The sequence below is a fragment of the Tenrec ecaudatus genome, chromosome 9 (genome assembly GCF_050624435.1).
Source record: "Tenrec ecaudatus isolate mTenEca1 chromosome 9, mTenEca1.hap1, whole genome shotgun sequence".
Taxonomy (NCBI): Eukaryota; Metazoa; Chordata; class Mammalia; order Afrosoricida; family Tenrecidae; genus Tenrec; species Tenrec ecaudatus.
The window spans coordinates 7,094,008-7,115,390 of record NC_134538.1 but is presented as its reverse complement, the minus strand read 5'-3'; positions in this window follow the sequence as shown (position 1 = coordinate 7,115,390).

Below are 21,383 nucleotides of genomic sequence, written 5' to 3'. Positions count from 1 at the left end.
TAAATGAGGCTTTGGCATATATTGAATTATATGCATTTTAGTTTTATCCTGTTAAATACAGATATGATTTTATTATTTTGTTAAAAAATTATATATGGCTCAGGAGTTGTGTAAAAATGTCAAGCGGACAAGGGGTGTCTGAGGCAGTTACATAATCTCTTGCCAACGTGCGAAAGGGTGGAGTCTATCCTGTCAATCAGGTCATAGCCAACGAGGCCTCTGTGTGGACACTGCCTTCTTCTGAGGATTCTGGGAAATCCTATCTTCCTCCCTGGGGGTGGGACATATACATTCTCTGCTTGGTCTCCCTGGATTTGTTTCTCTAGTCTACACAGATGAACAAATCTACCTACTGTGTGACAGGGTGGAAATGAACACACAACTGGCTCCTCCTTCCTTTCCTCCTCAGTGAATGAGGCTCCTTGTAGGGCCACAGATTCTCAGGTCAAGGGGAAGACTGTAAAAGACCTTCAAGGCACCTGCCAAAGGGACAGTCAGCTGGAGACTCAGATTCTCAGGCACTTAGAACCATAGCAAATGGCACCAAAGGACCTGGGTAGATTTTTCTTTCTACAACAACCAAAAGTCCAATTGTGTTAAGAATGAGACAAATTTGGTAAATCAGAACTTTTCTTTAAACTATATCCAGAACTCTATTATTCTCCAGGCATGGACATGATCACCTTTCTGGATCATGGAAAGAGCCTCCTATCCATCTCTGTGCTTCCCTCACCGACTTTCCCCTCCCTCCTCTCAGCACAGCGGCCAGGGTGGGCCTTTCCTGTAAGTCATGGCATGTCAATCATAGGTTTGAAACAACATACTGTTTTCCCATCTCACCTAATGATTGACGAATAACACCCACCCCCAAGCCCCGCCCAGAGGGGGATGAACAACGGAAAGGTGGGGGCAGGGAGATAGCAGTCATTATAAGATATAAAAATAATAATACTTTATAATTTATCAAGTGTTCGTGAGGGATGGAGGGTGGGTCAGGAGGGAGCAAAGAGGAGCTGATACCAAGGGCTCAAATAGAAAGCAAATGTTTAGAAAATGATGATGGCAACAGATGTACAAATATGCTTGACACAATTGATGTATGGATTGTTATAAGAAAAGTAAGAACCCCTCAAAAATGATCTTTAATTTTTTTTCTTTCCAAACCATTTTCTTAGCCCGTTGTCCAGACATCATGCCACTCAACAGTTCAGTCGCATGAAGCAGCGTTGTACAACCACTGCCACAATCATTTTCAGAACATGTTCCTCTTTGCTGTACTCCTGGACATCAGCTCCCCATGACACCACTCTCCTATCGTGCCCCCGGGAGCCCTATTCCAGTTACTGTCTCTATAGATTCTCCCAGAATACATTGCACATTCTGAAGAATATAGAAAGATACACATAGCCAAACAGAATCGGATAAGCCCGGTATCTATTTTTTGAGGCTGAATGTCAGCATTTCTGTTTTCTTGGTAAAGAACACTCTGTGGGGAGTGAGTAGAAATTCTTGGTGTAGGGCTCCCTTCATGAGGGTCAAGAGCAAGAATGAGCACTGGACTAAGTCGTACTACATTGGTATATTAGACTCTTTTTGAAGTCCCTCTTCATGGGTTGAGTACACTTCCAAGCTGTGAGTGGAAGCGGTAGGCATCCTGTGCATGAGAAACTGTTAAGGGTTATTATGCTGTTTTTAAACTGCCTTCTTTCCCTCGACCATGAAAGTAAGTCCCAGCCAGGGACAGCTCCCTCAACTTTATCACAGCATGAAGAAGACTCAGAGCAGAACTAGAGCCCCCTGTGGGCGTGGCAGGAGTGAGAAATAAGCCTCTGTTAACAGGTTTCTGAGTGTCATGCTATCATCGCACAAGCAGAAAATACTAATAGAGTTGGTTGGATTCACTAGAGAAGCAAAATCAATGGCAATTTAGAAAGAGATTTATATCTAGAAAAGGCTCACGCGATTGTACAAGTAGATAAACCCAGTGCAGTTCAAATCTACGTGTCAGGTGTAAGCTGAAGGCATCTCCTGATTCCTGTAGCCACAGGAGCTGATGAGCAGGATGGGGGAAGAGCAAGTAGGAAGACCACAGACTGATGGATGCTGAGCTGTCCGAAGCCGAGATCGGCTGAAGGAGTCCAAGACTGGCAATCTGCTGATGGCTCCTGAGATGTCAGCAATGTAACAAGAGGTCAATGAACCAGATGGAAGACACCAATCCAGCTGTAAAAGTGAGCTAGCATCCTCATACTGTCAAATTATATTGAGAGTAGGTCCCCACTGAATGAAACTTCCCTCCATTGTATCAAAGCTGAGGCCAGATTAAGGGGGCCTATTCTCCTCACAACTGCTTGACTACTTCATGAAAGAGACCATCAGGGAGCTGCCCACAATGTGTTTGATTATTTCATGGGAGAATCCTGGTTCACCCAAGCTGACACAAAACCTACCACAATTGGTAAAAATTATTTCAAGACATTTGGAATGTAGGTTAATAGAAGAAACTTCCCCTTTCTTTTCCTTTTTTTAAGTTGTCTTAGCACATGTCATACAATTCAATAATTTAATCATATCAAGAAGCGTTGTACAATTGTCACCATATTAATTTCTAGAACATTTTCTTCTTCCTTGCACTCATCATTATCCATGCATTTTTCCTAATTGTGGCAAAAAAATATACACAAGAAAACATTATCTGATTCCACAACTTCTACTTCTATAATTCACTGCCATTGATTATGTAATTTGTGTATATAACCGCTAATGATATCTTTTTCCAAATTATTCCACCACTATTGACATAAACTAAATTATGTTCTTCATTCTTCATGGGAGAGAGAAGGGGATCTCTCCCCCAACAAAGACTGAGAGCTTCAGAAACCCCAGGGAGCAGTTCGACTCTGTCCTGCAGAGTCACTGGGAGATATGGGAAAGAAGAGGGTCAATGAAAAAGAGTAAGACCCCAGTGGAATGGCTTGATATTGTGGGGCAACAATGGGCTCAGACACAGCAATCATTGGGAGGCTGGCACAAGATCGGGCAGTGTGTAGTGCTGTTGTACATGAGGTTACTATGAATCAGTATGGGCTCAATGGCATCTAACAGCACATATATAGGTATAGTGGCATAGTGGTTATGTGTCAGGCTGTGACCTGTGAGGTCCTCAGTTCTAAATGGGAAAGAGGAGAGAGAGGGAGAGTAACATTTACTTCAAGGAATGGCTTGTGAAATTGTGGAGGCTGGAAAATCTTCAGCAGCTTAGACACTTCAGCTGGCTTTGGGATTGTGTGGGTTGATGAACCTAAAATCTGCAGGTCAGTTGGCAGTATGGAGACTCTTGCAGTTTATGTCCCATGGACTGGCTGTCAGCAGGTTCTGTAGAGCAAACATGAGCTTTGCCAGAGCATCCAGGTATATATTGGAGGGAAGGAAATTCCCTATTCAGCTGATTGGCAGATCACATTATGTAATCTCATGGAAGAAATTATTATATTATATTATATTATATTATATTATATTATATTATATTATATTATATTATATTATATTATATTATATTATATTATATTATATTATATTATATTATGGAAGAGCATCTAGCCAATATCTGGCAACCATTGAGAATCATAGCTTAAGCAAGTTACCATATAAAATAAGCCAACACAGGAGACTAGTTACTTGCTTATATGAATACTGTGTTCACACTTCATGTTTGGAATGGAGAGTTTAGTAAGACGAAACTGTTATGCTAATGGAAAACTATGCTGGACAAGTAGATAGGCCCTCATCAAGATGGTGGAAAAAAAACCTGGGAAACTGCTTTGGTTCCTGCCAAGCATGTGTCAGCAGCTGCTCCGAGCAGACGTAGACTGGGGTCAACACAAACGTAGTTGGTCCCCTTCATGGCATGGTGCCCACACCTCCAGCCATGGGAACTGTTTTTCTTCATCATTTTGTCATCAGGACATTGGGGAAACAAAGAGAGCCACTTCCATAGCTAGAACAGATTCTGCCTACTTGCCTCTATCTCATATCCTTTTCATCCAAGGCTTCTCACTTACAAAACAACTCACTGGTTAAATAACAAGAGTCCTGAAACACAAGGCTCTCTGATGCAGAGTGACTAACCACTGGTTGCTAACCAAGCAGACCGTGTTCAAACCCACCAGCCATTGCACAAGAGTAACATGTGAAGGTTCATAGCTTTGGGAAAGCTAGAGGTAATCTCTACCCTGTCCTATAGAGTCCCTATTCATCAGAATCTACTCAAGAAAAATGAGTTTGGTTTTTGGTTTTGCTTTGAAATCAGAAACTTGGGTGGCACAAGTGATTTATGAACATCAAGATAAGCAGTTAAACCCCATTCACAGATCCATAGATGATTCAGTCTTTCACTTGCTGCCATCGAGTGGATCTGGACATGTAGTGACCCATAGGACAGGGAGTAGCTAGGCCTGCATTCCTCTCCCATAGAAGAAAGGCCTGAAAAATGGTTTCCCTAAAGTGTAGTGCAAAGAAAACTCCATCAAGAGACATAGCGTCTGGGGTCTTAAAGGCTTGAAAGTAAACAAGCGACCACTTAGCTGAGAAGCAAGAAAGCCCACATGGACGAAGCACACCAGCCTGTGTGATCACGAGGTGCTGAAAGGGGTCAGGTATCAGGCATCATCAGAACAAAAATCATATCATTGTGAATGAGGGGGGGAGTGCGGAGTGGAGACCCCAAACCTATTTGTAGGCCACTGGACATCCCCTTACAGAAGGGTTGCGGGGAGGAAAAGAGCCAGTCAGGGTGCAGTGTAACAATGATGAAACATACAACTTTCCTCTACTTGTTTAATGCTTCCCACCCCCCACTATCATGATCCCGATTCTACCTTACAAATCTGGCTAGACCAGAGGATGTGCACTGGTACAGATAGGAACTGGAAACACAGGGAATCCAGGACAGATGATTCCTTCAGGACCAGTGGCGAGACTGGCGATACCAGGAAGGTGAAAGGAAGGTGGGGTAGAAAGGATCTACATATAACCTCCTCTCTGGGGAACGGACAACAGAAATGTGGGTGAAAGGAGACATTGGACAGTGTGGGATATGACAAAATAATAATAATTTATAAATTATCAAGGGTTCGTGAGGGAGGGGAGAGTGGGGAAGGAGGGGGGTGAATAAGGAGCTGATGCCAAGGGCTCAAGTAGAAAAAAAATGCTTTGAGAATGATGAGGGCAACAAATGTGCTCGACACAATGGATGGATGGATGGATTGTGATAAGAGTTGTAGAAGCCCCAATAAAATGATTTTTAAAAATGAAAAAGAGTGTAGGAGTAGAGTCTAGGCTGTCAATCAGGATATAGCCAATGAGGCCCCTATGTGGGCATCACCTTCCATTAAGGATTCTGGGAATTCCTGAAATTTCCTCCTTGGAGGTGGGAGAGACTCTACCACTCTGCTCATTCCCTTGGAGACGCTCCACTGACAAGACGTTTGGTGCTACACTGATGGATCCCGTGCCCTGGGAGCTGGAGAAGCCACGTGGACCTACTCTGATGTATCCAGACCTCTGAGCTGGAGAAGCCATGCAGAGACCTGTGCCAGTGCTGGGATGCTTCCAACACCACTAGATCCAAGTGATTAAAATAAAGAAAAAGAAAAGAAAGAAAGAAAATGTCATGGAACCATTCTATTATATGCACGGGGTCACCATGACTCAGAATGGACTCAGTGGCGGCTGACAATAAGAATAACTTTGCAATCAGACAAGGCTGGAATCCAGTCTCCAGCTGTCACTTAGAAATCGTTTTACCTGGCCAACATTACTTGACTTTTCTAAGATTCGGTTTCCTTAATCCTAAAATAAAGGCGTGAGGTTTATGGGAAAGATTAAATGAAATACTGAAGAGCAGCCAAGGTGGAGCCTGCCATGTGTGAAGTGCTCAGCAAAATGTAGCTATACCTGTTCCGAAAGGATATGGATGCTGAAATATTTAGAAACCCATCACGAGTTTGCTAACAGCTTGACCCACCTCCCCCCCCGCCCCCCATGGACCACTGCAAAACAAGGGATGCAGACTGCTGCCTGTGTTCAGGGGGCACCTGTTTTATGTCTCAGCGACTTACCATGTAGATGATGAAATTTTCCTAGTGAGAGCAAGTGGACAACTAGGTCTAGCACCAGAAAGCATTTAGGCACAAACCAACTCAGATCCATGTGGGTGGGTTTCTCATCTTATCCTGCTGGCTGGAGGCTCTTCCAATCCTCTTGAGCAAAGCCATGCTGTCCTGAGCTTGTTGCCATTGTCCCGGTGCTGTGTGCGCATCAGAAACCCAGGGAGAGACTCAGTGTAAGAAGCTGGAATTTTGTACGTATCACCAAAGACTGGTGTGAACAGAGATCTGAGAAATGCTTTGTTCGTCTTAGCAGAGGCAGTGAGAGGAGCTACCAATCAGCCCTAAGCTTCCAGGTGACACTGGGGAGTACTGAAGGTCACATGTGCAACACAAACACTTCAGATATGTTCAGATGATTGATTTTCTTTAACTTTGCTTCCAGGTGCATCAGGCTCTCCTTACTCTGCATTCTATATGATGCCTCAAAACCTATGTTCCCCCAGGAACTTTCCCTGGCACGAGACTTTCTTTTCTGGGTCAGCTTTGGGTACTCACTAGTGAGTGACTGAAAAGTGTCAAACACCACACTAGAATCTTGATGAGCGTGATCTCACATCATGCCCAATGGCAACTAGAATCACGTGGTCATCCACTTAACAAACACTGACTGCCCGCGCCGTATCAAGGAAAGGGTACCATTTGAAAAAGTAAGTTCGCAATTCTTAAGGAAGGTAAATGGTTTACCCAAAATCCCATTCGTGGTGAGTAAGAGAGCCAGGCATTCATTCACATGCAAAGCGACCATTCTTTGGGTGTGCTACCTTGTCTCCCTGAAAGTAAGACATCCCCCGAAAATAAGACCTACTTACAGATTTTGCCTCTAGCTGAAATATCAGGCATCCCTCTGAAAATAAGACCTCCCGGAAAATAAGGCACCACCAAGCTACCTTAACTCTGGACTCTTGGACATAGCGGCGGGCACTGCCGTGCAGCCGGAGTAGACAAGAAGTGCGAGGTCTCTTTTAATAAAACAAGAAACAATAAATGTGTACCGTATTCTTCTTCATGGAAAGATAAGATATTCTCTGAAAATAAGACCTAGCACATCTTTGGAAGCAAAAATTAATATAAAACACTGTCTTATTTTCGGGGAAACAGGGTAACATGGGGGAAATAAAGCTAGACCTATCACCTAGAGAACTGCCTTGCTTGGTCATGGAGTATCTGGGGGTACAGTTGACATACCTGGATGCTAACCCAAAGATTGGTGGTTCTAGCCCATTCGGAGTGATCTCAGAATTAAGTCCTGATCATCTACTGCCAAAAATTTGGGCATCGAAAGCCCTTTGAAGCTTAGTTCTACTCGGATGTCCGTCTGGTTACCATAAATTGGTGCTGACTGGATAGCAATTGGTTTGGACTACATTTACTGGTCATGGGAACTTGAGCAAGTCACATGACTTCTTTGGACCGATTTCCTTCTCTCTTGCTGATCACCTTTTGACGTACCTATCGGTATGCCCGGCAGAATTATATGCTATAAAGTTGCAATATGGATGAATCTCACAAACATCAAAAATAAGCTAGATTTAAGATATTATATACTATCAATCGCCAGGTGTAATGCCTTCATAAAACATTTTATTGTCATTGGAGTACACATTTTTCATAACAGTAACTCAAAGCCCCACAATGCACTCTTCCTACTTGCTTGCTATGTTTAACTTTTCCATCCTTCCTCCTATCTGTCCTCCCCTGCCTTTTAAGTTTTCTTCCTACGCAAATACTGTCCTTTTGATTATCATGTGATTGAGTCTTCTAAGAAGTGTTACTATTCACCTTGTTGTTGTTACTATTAGACGCCATTTGGGTCGGCTCTAGCTGACGGCACGCCTACGCACACCAGAAGGAAAGACTCATTCCTGCACACTTCCCTCCGATTGTTGTGTGTGTGCTCATTGTTTGCAATCGCTGTGTTACTCAAGCTTTCTGAGCGTCTTCCTCTTTCTCCCTGATCCTGTGCCAAGAATGATGTCCTTTCCCAGGCCCTGGTCTCTCTGGATAACACATCCGAGGTACACGGAATAAAGTCTTGCCATTCTCACCACAGAGGAACATACTGGCTGTATTTTCTACAAGACAGAATAGCTCTTTCTTCTGGAAGCACATGGCACCTTGAGCATTCTTCACCAACACCACAAGTCAAGTGTGTAGATGCGCTGGTCCTCCGTATTCATTTTCCAGACTTAACCGGCATATAAAGCTATTGAAAAGGCTATGGTTTGGGTCAAGCACACCTTAATGCTCAAAGCGACATCTTTTCCCAAGAAGAGTTGTGCATCAGGTTCACTCAATGCCATGTTTCTTTGATTTCTAGAGTGCTGCGTCCACCCATGAGCACTTATTGTGGATCCGAGTACTTTGAAATCTCTGACAAATCCACTCACCTTTCAATCCTCTCTATTGCTTGGCTGAAAGTGGAGCTAAAGGGACAATTAGGCACCATAGTCCTAGGGGTTCCACCAGTCTCTATCAGAAGATTTAAGCCTGGTCTTTCTTATCATCTTGAGTTTTATTCCACATTTTCCTCCAAGCCAATCTAGAACCCTCTATTTTGATCCCTTAGCGAGCGGTCAGTGGCCATACCCCGCCACTAGTTCTTCTAGTTCTTATGGTCTCAGGGTTGGGGGAACTAACATTTGTGCGGTCCTTCAGTCCTTTGAAGTACTTGTTTCCATGTGCTTTTATCTTCTTCACTCTTCTTTACTCCAGACGTGCAAGATAAATAGCTGTACCTTAGATGGTGCCAATACATCAACAGAAAACAAAAAATGACAAAAATATTACAAAACAGATAGAAGAATGAACAGAGGCTTCATCAAAGAGGAAATTCTGGCAGACAACAAACATATGAAGAAATGCTCATGATTGTTAGCCATTAATGAGTTGCCAATCAAACCAAGAATAAGATACCACCTCACCTCAGCAAGAACTGTTATGTTCAAAAAGACAGAAAACAGAAATGCTGGCAAGATGGCAGAGAAATTGTAACCCACATGCTCTGCTAGTGAACTAAGTCAATCACAAAAGGACAAATATTGTATGTGTCTATTATTATAAATCACACTCCTCTCTCCGTTTCCTGTACTGTGTTGGCTTGCATGCTGCTGTGATACTAGACGCGGTACCACTGGCGTTTCAGCTTCCAGCAGGGTCACCCATGGTGAACAGGTTTCAGCGGAGCTTCTAGACTCAGAACAGACTACAAAGGTGGAGTAGACTGTCCACTTCTGAGGCTTGATAAACAATGATCATGGAAGCAGCTGTCAAGATATTAAAGGACTTATCACATCAGGCACATCTGTTGTGAAAGACCTCTTTAAAGTCAAGGATGTAGCTTTGAGGGCTAACGGGCCCCTGTGTTGGTCTGGAGTAACTAGAGAAACAAATTCAGACATTCATATGTGTATAAGAAAGAACTTTATATAAAAGAGCAATTGTATACTGAGAAAACACCCCAGCCCAGGCCAGATCAAGTCTTTAAGTCCGATATTAGCCCATGTGTCTGACACTAGTCCTTAAATTCCTCTTTGGACTCATGCAGCACATACAATGATGCTGAATGCAGGAAGACTGCAGGGTAGTGGGTAGTCAGTCTTGTGGAACCAGTAGCAGTGGAAGCAACTCAACTTGGTACAGGGCTCCACATGTCTCCTCCAGCTTTCTGAGTGTCTTAATGGCAGGAAAGGGAAGGCAGAGAGAGCGTCCCACCTCCAGGGAGGAAACAGAAGTTCCCAGAGTCCTCAGGAGAAGGCCATGCCCACACAGAGTCATGATTGGCTGTGACCTGATTGACAGGCTAGACTCCACCCCTTTGCTCAAGTTCACAGGAGATTATGTAACTGCCTCAGCCCCTAAACCAAGCCATAGTATTTTCAATGGCCTTATATGCATGTAAAACTGGACAAAGATAAGAAAGATTATAAAAGAATTGATGCATTTGAATTTTGGTGTTGACTCTAACAGCAACAACTATGATATCAAGTCAACCAACATTTTACACAGAGAAAGAAACACTTCTTGTTGGTTACCAGGACTGGGAACAGATGGGAAGAAAAATGTCAACTAGATCATAGAATTATATTAATTTGTGTAAAAGGAAAAATAATAAACAATAAGGGGTGATCAGCACAAAATCAATAAGATAAGAAAAAGATGGAGACATGCATACAGATTACATACAAAGGTTCTATTATATACATAATTCAGCATTGATAATAGTAATATACTAAAACTAATCTCTCTGCTATTGAGTTGATTCTTATGTATAGTGACCCTATAAGACAGAGTAGAACTGACCCTCTGAGTTTCTGAGACTATAAATCTTTGGGGGAGTAGAAAACCTCACCTTTATCCCATTACTAGTCATAGCAAACAGTAATCTACAAGTGGACACATTGACAGGCAGGAAAGATGAAAACATGCAGGTAGGTAAGTAGGACTACTTGTACCTATGTATTTGTGTACTGTAAATAAACCGATGTATACAGTTGAGCAGACACGAGCAAAAGTCTTTGAACTTCTCAGCCTTCACAAAGCACCTTGGATGAGCTCCTGGGCCTGCGATTTTGGAACTCTGTCTTGGGGACGTTGAGGTCAATCGTCATTTCATAGTGCACAAAGATGATGTTCTATATCCTACCTTATTGTGTACTGGCTGAGCTCTTAGCTCTTGTTAAAAACAACATGAGTAAGTAAGACAATGGTTTCCTTGGAAAGGGTAAAGGAGGTGATGGTGGGAAAAGACTAGGGATTTCTGGAGCCTTGTGATTTAGCAAATCACAAAAGAATTAAAAATGGTAGAGGAATATAGAACTATTTGGGGGGCAACAAAAAATATCAAAACACTAAATCTCTTGCTATCAATCCAACACCAACTGTCTTCTCACTCACTGCCATCGAGTCGCTGCTAACTCAAAGCTGACCCTATGGGAACTGCCCCTGTGTGTTTCCAAATTTGTACCTCTTCATGAGAGTAGAAAGTGCCATCTTTCTCCCACCAACTGCCTTACAAAGTGGAGTTTCACCCTCCAGTCTTCCTGGCTGTATTTATATGAAAGCAAAGCACCAGACCTTTCTTCTTCGGTGCCACTGAATGGCCTCAAACTGCCAACCTCCACATCAGGAGTCGAGTGCCAACTGTTCACATCATCCAGGCAAAGAAGGAATACGCTTTTTCAGTGTGGCTCCTGGGTCAGTACAGGGAACTGCAGGTAGATGGGTGAGTGATGTAATACTAGAGGTTCTTGACGATGGAATTACCAGCTTGTAGTTCTCACTATGTGGCTGCTGCCAACAGTGACGTCCTAGGCATTCTGGATGTCTCTGGTTTGGACCCCAGCCACTGTACACAAGTCCTGGGGAAGCCTAGGGGCTGAGTACTATGGGTGAATCATGTAAAAAAGAAACCCTCATATCTCAGAGTTGGTGTCTCTTAGTGCACTCTAGAAACATCTCTAGTGGGGCTCCCCCAGGCCCTGCTCAAAAGTAGGGAACTAACTCCTTTGAGAAATGGATGATTTCACATTTCCTTGTTGGGAAGTCCTAGTGGTTACATCAGTCAAAATCCACTCTCTTGCACTTTCCCACATTGGTCCTGGAGCTACATGGATTGAGAGAGCCCCTACCTTCCTTGCTCTCTTCACAAGGAGACATTTCCATTTAAAAATGATATTTCTTTACAGTTATGGTTATAATGGGTATATAACAACAGCTGACTAACCTGAAAATTACCCATGATGAAATGTGTGTAACTATTAAGGCAAAAGTAGGAACTTCTATTTATTGATTATCTCCATATGGGCCTATTTGAATATTTTGGAAAAAATCATAATTAATTTTGTTTTAGTATTCATGTTTAGAGCAAACTCCATCTTTAAACCCAGTGCTTCAAAGCTTGCTTTATAAAACAAGAGCCGAGTTGTTTTTCCATGCTCTTCTCTCATACAACCCCACCCACTAAACTAAGTACAGTAAACAATTTTATTTGACTCTTTATGATGATATTTTTCTATTCTTTTGCATATACAATTATAAATACACAATTTTTTATTTGTCTCAATGAAATTAAATAGGTATTACATCAAAGGTTGCAAAATCTAACTACTCCAGCACCCAGAGAGGTGGAGTAAGTTAAAGACACAAACTGGAAATGAGACAAAGGGAATGGAGGCATCTAAGGAGAATGAAAGGCTGCCGCATCTGAAATGAGCTGGGATTCCCCATTCCAGAAGCTTGTTGCCCATGGACACACCGGCCCAGGGCTCTTAAACCTTTTGATTTTCTAAAAGGAGCCAGAAACTTAGATTTATATCTGCTGCCTCTTGAAGTTTAAATGTTGGCAATTAAATCAAATTTCTTAAAAGCAATCCAGGCCAAAAAAAGTACTTCTGCAAACTTTCTGCCAGTGAGCTGCCACGTTGAAATCTCTGTTATAAATCCTGGCTAACCACTTGTTTATTCTATGACAACTTGCTTATGTGTCCTATTATAGATGCCACATATGTCATAGTATAGATCACTTTTCAGATCAGCCCATATATATTCCTGTAACTCATTTTAGGTTTTCCCTAAGGAGCTCAAATGGGTAAGTGATGAACTATTAACTGAAAGATTGGGAGCTGGAAACTGACCAGGGGTAACTTGGAAGAAAGGCCTGGCAATCTGCTTCCCAAACATCACAGCGGATGAAAAGCATTAGGAGCACGATTCTCCTCTGACATGCATGGGGTTGCCATGAGTTGGCATCAACTGCACAGCAACTGGGAAAACACAACACAGTACCACACAGCCCTATTTTAAATGGCCACGTCCTATTCCATTGCATAGCCATGTCTTTATTTAACTAGCCCCTTATTAATGGTTATGAACTCCATATAGGTGTAAACACAGATAACATGCTTCCTTGTTTCAATGTCTGGCCCAGTATGCGATTCTGCAACATTAATTCTTCCCACTTCCCTCATCTATTTCTCAAACCAAACAGTTGTTCAACCACACTTCAAAAAGTGGCCCCAGCTCCCCTCCCAACACACACACTTTTTTTTGTTTTACTGAGCCTTTCTACTTAATCATCATTAATATCACTACATGCAGAAAATATCACCATTATTAATCAGGAAGGTACCATAGTAATCACTGGGTAAAACACTCATTTGCTCACCAGAAGTTCAGCTATCCAAACCCACCTGTCGCTGTTCTGTGGAAAGGTGTGGCTCTCTGCGTCCATAAAGATTTATAGCCTTGGAAACCCTACAGGGCAGCTCTCCTCTGTCCTTTAGGAGTACCATGAGTTGGAAGCAACCCACTAGCAATAGGTTGGGTATGGTTTTGTTTATGATTTCCTAAAATTTCCAATGAGGGCCATTCTAAACAGTGTCTTAAACACATAAGCCACCTGTCTGAAAAAGAGTCATGTCAGAAAACAGTCTCCCAATGGTAAAGCTTAATGGAAATGTGATCTTTCATACAGTGTGTATTTTACAGTCCAGGTTGATTTTCTCTTACGGTAGAGATTTTTTAAAATTGTAAGATGATAAAAGGTCAAAGTATAAAATTTAGAAAGCAGAAAAGTATGAGTCGCTTTCTCTTCTACCATTACTGTGACTGTTTACCTGCCCCCTTGGTTGAAACAATTGAGTTTATTATTGTTAATGGAGACACTTTGTGTCTCCCTATGGACCCCACTTGGTCAATAAATGATATGCTGGTTGTTCTGGAGAAAGATGGGCTTTCTGCTCCAGTAAAGCGGTGCGGTCTTGGGAACTCACAGGGGCAGTTCTGCCTTGTCCAACAGGGTCGCTATGAGACAGCGTGGGTTCCACGGCAGAAAGGAGGAAAAATGTGTCTGGTGCTGTTAGCTGTCGCAGAGGCAGTGCTAACTCACAGGGACCCGTGCACAGCCGAAGGAGACACACCTGGTCCGGGGCCATCCTCACAATTGCTGTGTTGGAACCCATTGTTGCGGCCACTACGTCAAGCCATGTTGTTGAAGACCTTCAGCTTTTTCTACCAAGCATGATGTCCTCCTCCAGGGACTGGTCTCTCCTGATAACATGTCCAAAGTACATGAGACAAAGTCTAGCCATGTTAGTCCCTCAGGAGCTTTCTGGTTGTTCTTCTTCCAAGACAGATCGGTGTGTTCTTTTGGTAGTGCATGGTCCTTTCACTATCCTAAGCCACAGTTTAAAGGCATCAATTCTTCTTTGTTTTGTTTTTTTTTTTAATCGAAGTCCAACCTTCACATGCATATGAAGCCATTGAAAATACCATGGCTTGGACAGGTGCACCTTAGCCCTCAATGTAACATATTTGCTTTTCAACGCTGTGCAGCAGATGTACCCAATGTAACATGTGCTTCCATCTGTCGACAGCTGTTTCCATGATCATTGATAGTAGAGGTCGAAGCAAGATGAAATCCTTGACAACTTGAACCTTTTCTCCGTTCATCACGATGTTACCTATTGGTCCAGGTGTGAGGATTGGGGCCTTCTTTACACTGAGAGGAAGCCCATATTGAAGGCTGCACTTTTTGATCTTCATCAGCAAGTGCTTCAATTCTGCCTCATTCACAACAAGGCTGTGTTATCTTCAGATGGCTTGTTTTTAACACACCTTCCTCCAATCTTGATACCACATTCTTCTCAATATATGTGGTTCAATTACACGATTATCTCAAGACTCTGAAGTCAATTCCCACTCAGAGTGACCCTATAGGAAAAGCTAGAACTGCCCCTATGTGTTTTATAGAAGCTGTAATGCTTTACTGGAGTAGAAATTTCTGTCTTTCTCTTAGGGAGAGGCTGATGGTTTGCAACTGCTGACTGTGCAGTTAGAAACTCAAAGCCTAATCACTCCACCACCCAGACTCCTTGAACGTCGCATCAAATGGCTACTGTAGCCATAGATTTGTTAACTAGATACAATCACCATTAACGTTTTATTATATGCCGCTTCTGCCATTTCATATATGCATTGTATATCTCTTAGCTCATTCTATATATAAATTTTACTCTGCTTAAAACCAAAGTCTCAGCATGCAAGATGCCATTCTACTTATCTGTCATATATCTGAATAGCTACGTTATAGCTTATTCTAAATTGCATAATATTTAACCTTACTCAGGAAATTTAGTTTATTCCCAAAATGGAATAATGCAAACAGCATTGTGAGAAACATCTTTAGACACAAAGCTGTTTCTTCATTTCAGATCACTTCCATTAGTGTAACCCCAGAAGCAGACTTTTCAGGGTCATGGATATTATGAATTGTGCATGGGATCCTTTCTTAAAGGCTAGAACCACTTTATATTCCTTCCAGCTGTGTTGAGTGTGTCTGTCATTGCACTCAATCTCCATTATGGGATAGCCTCAATTTTTACATTCTATTAATCTGATAGGATAAAAATAGCATCTCGTTGTTATTCTAATTTCCATGTAGTTGATGAGTGAGGTTGAAAAATGTTCACATGTGTGTTCGTCAGTGATATGGCTCGCTTTTAAATTGTCTTTGTTCCTCTCTTGCTTAATTTATTAGAAACAATGCTTTGCTACCTTTGGCAAAAGAACTCTATACAAAGGGTCTCACCCTTTGTCTATTTTGAAGCAAGTGCTTTTCATGGTTTATATGCATTTTAAGCAATTTTGAGAGAAGCTATATTATTTATGTGAAGAATCAACTGATATTTTCCTTTGTTCCACGGTTTGGGGATTTTGAAAATTCTCACCTCATCCTTATTCAAACAAGTGATTGCTATTTGTTTCCGTTTCTCTTACATGTTTTGGGTTTTTTTTCTTCAAAAGAACAAGATGAATCTTCATAAATGAGCATATAAAACCGAGGCTTAATAGAAAGGTTTAATTTATATTTTGTTTTGTTCTTCTGCTTGGCAATTCTGGTGTGGCTATTGATTGCCCATTTTAATAAGGCACTTATGTTCCAAAGCAATTATGCAAAGGCCACAATCTGAAACATAAATAATGAAGAATCAATGTTCTTTCCCTCCCTTCGCTATTTATATAGAGAAATGTTTATTGTTCCACGGGAATTGGACACAACCTGCTTTTAAACAAACATATCTTTTAAACAAAAATGTATCTACTTGTTGGTTTGGATAATAGTTAAAATAAATTGAAGGGTGGATTATTAAAATCTACTGTTTGCCAGGTAACTATACGCAGTACCTGGCATCTCCCTGATGATTTCTTTGAGTTGCTGAAGGATTTCTTTGAGTTGCTAACCAAATATTCAATGACAAGGGCTAGCATAATTTTACAACACAAATGAAATGCCAAGATGACTCTCCAGGCAGTAGACTATTTATCACTGTTTGCTGAGGTGGAGCAAGTACATAATTTTTTTGATCCAGTTGACACATTCAATTATCTTCTAAAAGTTCCTATCTCAAGGCTCCTTTCAGCCATTTATTGGACACAAAAATATAATCCATAATTACAGATATGTCATGTGCCTTATAACGATGCCCAACACCCTTTTCTAAGGTTCCTCATCTCCCAAAGAAAACCCATGCTTGGCCATTGTTTCAGTGCCCTGGTGCTGCTGTAACAGAAATACTACAGGTGGATGTCTTAAAACAAAGCAGAAATTTCTTTTCCTACAGCTTAGGAGGCTAAAAGTCAAAATTCAGAGCATCAGTTTTCTCTCTTGTCAACTCTGGCGGGAGATCCCCTCTCTTCTGTTTCTGTTTCTTGATTCCTTGGAAATCCCCATGTGTCTTGGCATCCATCTTAAGCCATCCCCCTTCCCTGGCTTATTTAATCTCTTTATAGCTCAGAAAAGATGGACTCCATCTTCACTCATTAAATGTATAATTCAATAGAACTCAGCACGTCCTTTGGATATGTTATCAGGGAAGGATGCCATTCTTGGGAAAGTAGAGGGGCATGGAAAAAGAGGAAGATCCTCCACAGGTGGCCTGGCACAGTGGCTACAGCATGGCCGCCAACAGGGAATCATTATGAGGATGGCCCAGGACCACGCGGTGTGTCTTGTTCTGCTCTGCGAAGTCATCGTAAGTCGGAACTGACTGGATGGCACCTAGCAGCCACCACAATGGTAAAGGAGATACCCTTTGAGCATGATGCTGCATTAGGACCTATCTAAATGAAACCCAATTAAAAGCAGAATGGGAACCTTAGGGGGCAGTGAGTGTGTGTGATTGAAGCAGGACAAACTTAGTCAAAGGAGGATGGGAATAATTGGACAACCTGAAGAATGTTATCAATTTGCCTATAGAAATAATTGAGATGGCTCCTGCTTTGCTGTGTATATGCTCAGCTATAACAACACATTTTTAAAAAGAGGAAAAAATTAAATATAGGTGAGAAATGGCAAGCAAATTATATAGATAAATACATCTGACAAATACCTTCTTTTTTCTTTCATTGTTTCAATCCAGTTCGATAGCCTTTCTTTCATGTTCTTCATGTTCATAACCCTATGAAAGAATGTCTAACAGGCTGGTTTAATCCTAGTTACATGTTCTTTTCAGGTTATCCATCCTATCACAGCTAGAGAGCACCCAGTGAATGCAATTTGCAGGTCACTGTCATTTTATGACTGAATTAAACTAAGCATTTGATCCCACACCCATTGCCATTGAGTTGATCCCTGAATATCTTTATGGGCACAGACAGCCTCCTCTTTCTCCAGTGAAGAAGATGGTGGGTTTGAACCACTGACCTTGTGATTAGCTGCTCAACACTTAACACCCACTTCACCATCAGGCCTCGAAAAGCAATAGCAATTTAAAAAGTTTATTTTATTTAACAACACAGAGAATGCTAATATAAAGTCCACTGCTCATTGAAATATCTAAGATCCACCAAACTTATGAGAACATTTTTTCATATACCAGTTTAGGAAACCAAGGTCCAGAGGTGGTCAAAGTCTTATAATAAAATAAGTCAAAGTAGGTTAGTGGTTGGTTGCTTAGTCATTTAGCTTATGCTTTGTTTACTACTAGTGTATTGCTGATGAGTCAGCATAGGACTGCTAACTACAAGCTATGAGTCAGAATCAACTAGATGACCGTGTGTTTGGGGTGTGTGTGTGTGTGTGTGTGTGTGTGTGTTTTAGAAAGAATTTTGGGAGAAAGACAGAACTTTTTAGTCATGTACAGAGTTACAGTCTCAGAAACTCACAGGTTAGATGACCGTGTGTTTGGGGTGTGTGTGTGTGTGTGTGTGTGTGTGTGTGTGTGTGTGTGTGTGTGTGTGTTTTAGAAAGAATTTTGGGAGAAAGACAGAACTTTTTAGTCATGTACAGAGTTACAGTCTCAGAAACTCACAGGAACAGTTTGATCCTGTCCTTTAGGTTCGCTTTCAGTTGGTACCAACTTGATGACAGTGAATTGCTTTATTATTATTATTATTTAGTTTAAGGAAAGATTTGCACAACTCAGGTAATTATCCCGGAAATAACCATTTAAGACAACAGGTGGTTGGAAAAATTTAGCAAAGCTTGGGAGAGTAGCTCATTCGAACCACTCTGTGCAATTTCTGGCACATAATTGGTATCCAAACAAAATCAGTGGAAATAATCAAGTCTGAGTATTTCACCAACCAATAAGACTATGTCATATCTGAAAGTATTATTATGCTCTGTATGGTAGTTGAACTACCATTCAGCAAATATTCATTTTATTCTTCCTCCTAATCTTGGTATAATTTACCCTACTCGACTGATGAAGGAGCTTTGGTAGCACAGGGCATTCGGTGTTGGCCGGATAAGTAAAATGTTGGCTAGCCAAACTCACCCAGTGTGCCTCAGCTTCACCACAGGAAGCAGTTCTATTGGGTTCTCATAAGATCACTAAATGGGAACCAACTCCATGACAGTGGTGACCTCACTGATGCGGGAATTGCCATGTGACTTGAATGGCCAGTGGGAGTTAGCAGCTATGATGCAAGCAGAAGCCTTAAATGTGCTCCATTTGGGGTTAGCTCTGGCCTCCGTGACCCGCCAGGAGAAGAATATGACTCAAGTAGCCATTGCTTGTTGGCCTTGGCCTTGGCCTTGGAATAAACACCTAGGTTGCAGACCAGCACCCAACTACCAGCCAGAAACCAAGTCTTGCCAAGTTATAACTTGGAACAAAGCTACTCCAGCAAGCCCATAGTAGTCACACACTCAATTTGCAAACTTCTGAATGAGAATATTAAATGATTGCAAACAATTGAGTTTTAGAATGAGCCCTGGTAGTGCTGTGGATTATGCACTCACTGAGTGCCAGCAACATGGTTCATGGTTGAAACTCCCAGTTGCTCTGCAGGAGAAAGAAGATACTGTTATTAGAAATGAAAAGAAGCAGTTCTATTGTCCTGTAGAATTGCTAGGAGTCACAATCTACTTGAAGGAAATGGGCTTGGTTTGGGCTTATCGATTTGGGGGTTGCTAGTACATACAACTAGCCTATTAGGGAAGAACCGTGAACAACAAGCTTATTCACACTATAGTTAATAAACTGATGAAGATTTAGCACTTCATGGATGTAAAGTAATTTATTCAAGAATATTTAACAGTTGAGTGGAAGATGAGTCAAATGATATTCTCTCTAGTTCCAACACCTTTGTTATGCCTTAACACGAGCTCTTTGAGCTTTTTCCTTGAAGTGGCAGAAAATAAAGTTCAAAGATGTTCGGTGCTTGCCAGGATCGCCATCTTATGGGCATAGAATCAAATGTTGGGGGCTCATCTCTCCTATTTTGCTCCTGTTGTCTCAGATGAGTTGTTAAGGCTTACATTTTACCTTTTGCTAAGTACTGGCCTGGTGCTGCTCTTAGACGTTTTCTCCAACTGATGAAGTGACCTTCTGGAAAGACTGACTGGTAATTTGTCATCTAACTCCCTCAGCGAAACACCATCACGTCTAGAAGATCCGCGTTTCTGGGCAGAGAAAAAGACTGAGCAAAATCACTGTTCTCATAATCAATGAAGACGTGTAGTTCTTACCATAGGAATACTGCTACCTTTTCGCGTAGTGATAGCAAAGCTCCATATATTCCTATTTTGAAGGCATGAAAATTCTATTTGAATTAGCTACTTCAAAGGTTTTTGGTTCCCCTCCCCCATTTGGAGTGTTTCCCCAAGGGCTTCAATAATGTTTTAGTGTGTCCCATTACTAACGTCTGAATTTTTTTTCATAAAATTGAAGGAAATCCTCTGCTCCGCTTTGGGATGTACTCTTATTCTTCTCTATTCTACTCTCCTCCCCCAAACTCTCCCATCAATAAGATTTGGCCAAAGCTATGAGGAAAGGTCACCGGATCTCCTAGGTTCCATCAGGGACATTCTTAGACAGGTACAAAGAGGTGGTGAGTTACTCTCGCCTCTCCTCAGGATATTTGATCTTTCTTCTGAGAATGGGAAAGAGATAGACAATGAGTGGTAGAGACTGGTGACCAGTTTGAAACATTCAGAAGGTGGGAATCCCTGTAGATTTTGAGTCTAATCAGATATCTGGCTATCTTTGTTTCCTACAGTTGCCATAATAAGATATCACAGAGTAGTTGACATTCAGGATGAGCATTTGCTTTTTCACAGGCATGGAGGTTAAAAGTCCCAATCAGGGTCTTGGCCATGGCAACCTCCAAAGAGCTGTCCACAACACCGAGTATGCCTTTGTCACTGTGGATGCACTAGGGCATCTTCCATCCTTCTATTTTTTTCAGGACACCACTCAGAAGGGTTGAGTTTCCATTCAGGCCAATCCTACTCTTACTCCAATACGACCTTATTAACACAGTAATAGAAAATCTCTAATTTCCAAACAGGGTCATATTTACAGGTATAAAGATTAGGGCTTCCCTATCCAGCCCTGCAAGGTAGAATTCAGATCATGGTAGTTGGGGGGAGGAAGCATCCAGGATCTGGGGGAAAGCTGTGTTCTTCATCGGTACTACCTCGCACCCTGACTGACCTTGCAGGGCTGGATAGGGCAGAGGTTGTACACTGGTACATATGGGGGCTGGAAGCACAGGGAATCCAGGGTGGATGATACCTTCAGGACCAAGGGTGTGAGGGGCGATGCTGGGAGAGTGGAGGGTGAGTGGGTTGGAAAGGGGGAACTGATTACAAGGATCCACATGTGACCTCCTCCCTGGGAGATGGACGGCAGAGAAGGGTGGGAAGGGAGACTCTGGATAGGGCAAGATATGACAAAATAACAATGTATAAATTACCAAGGGCACATG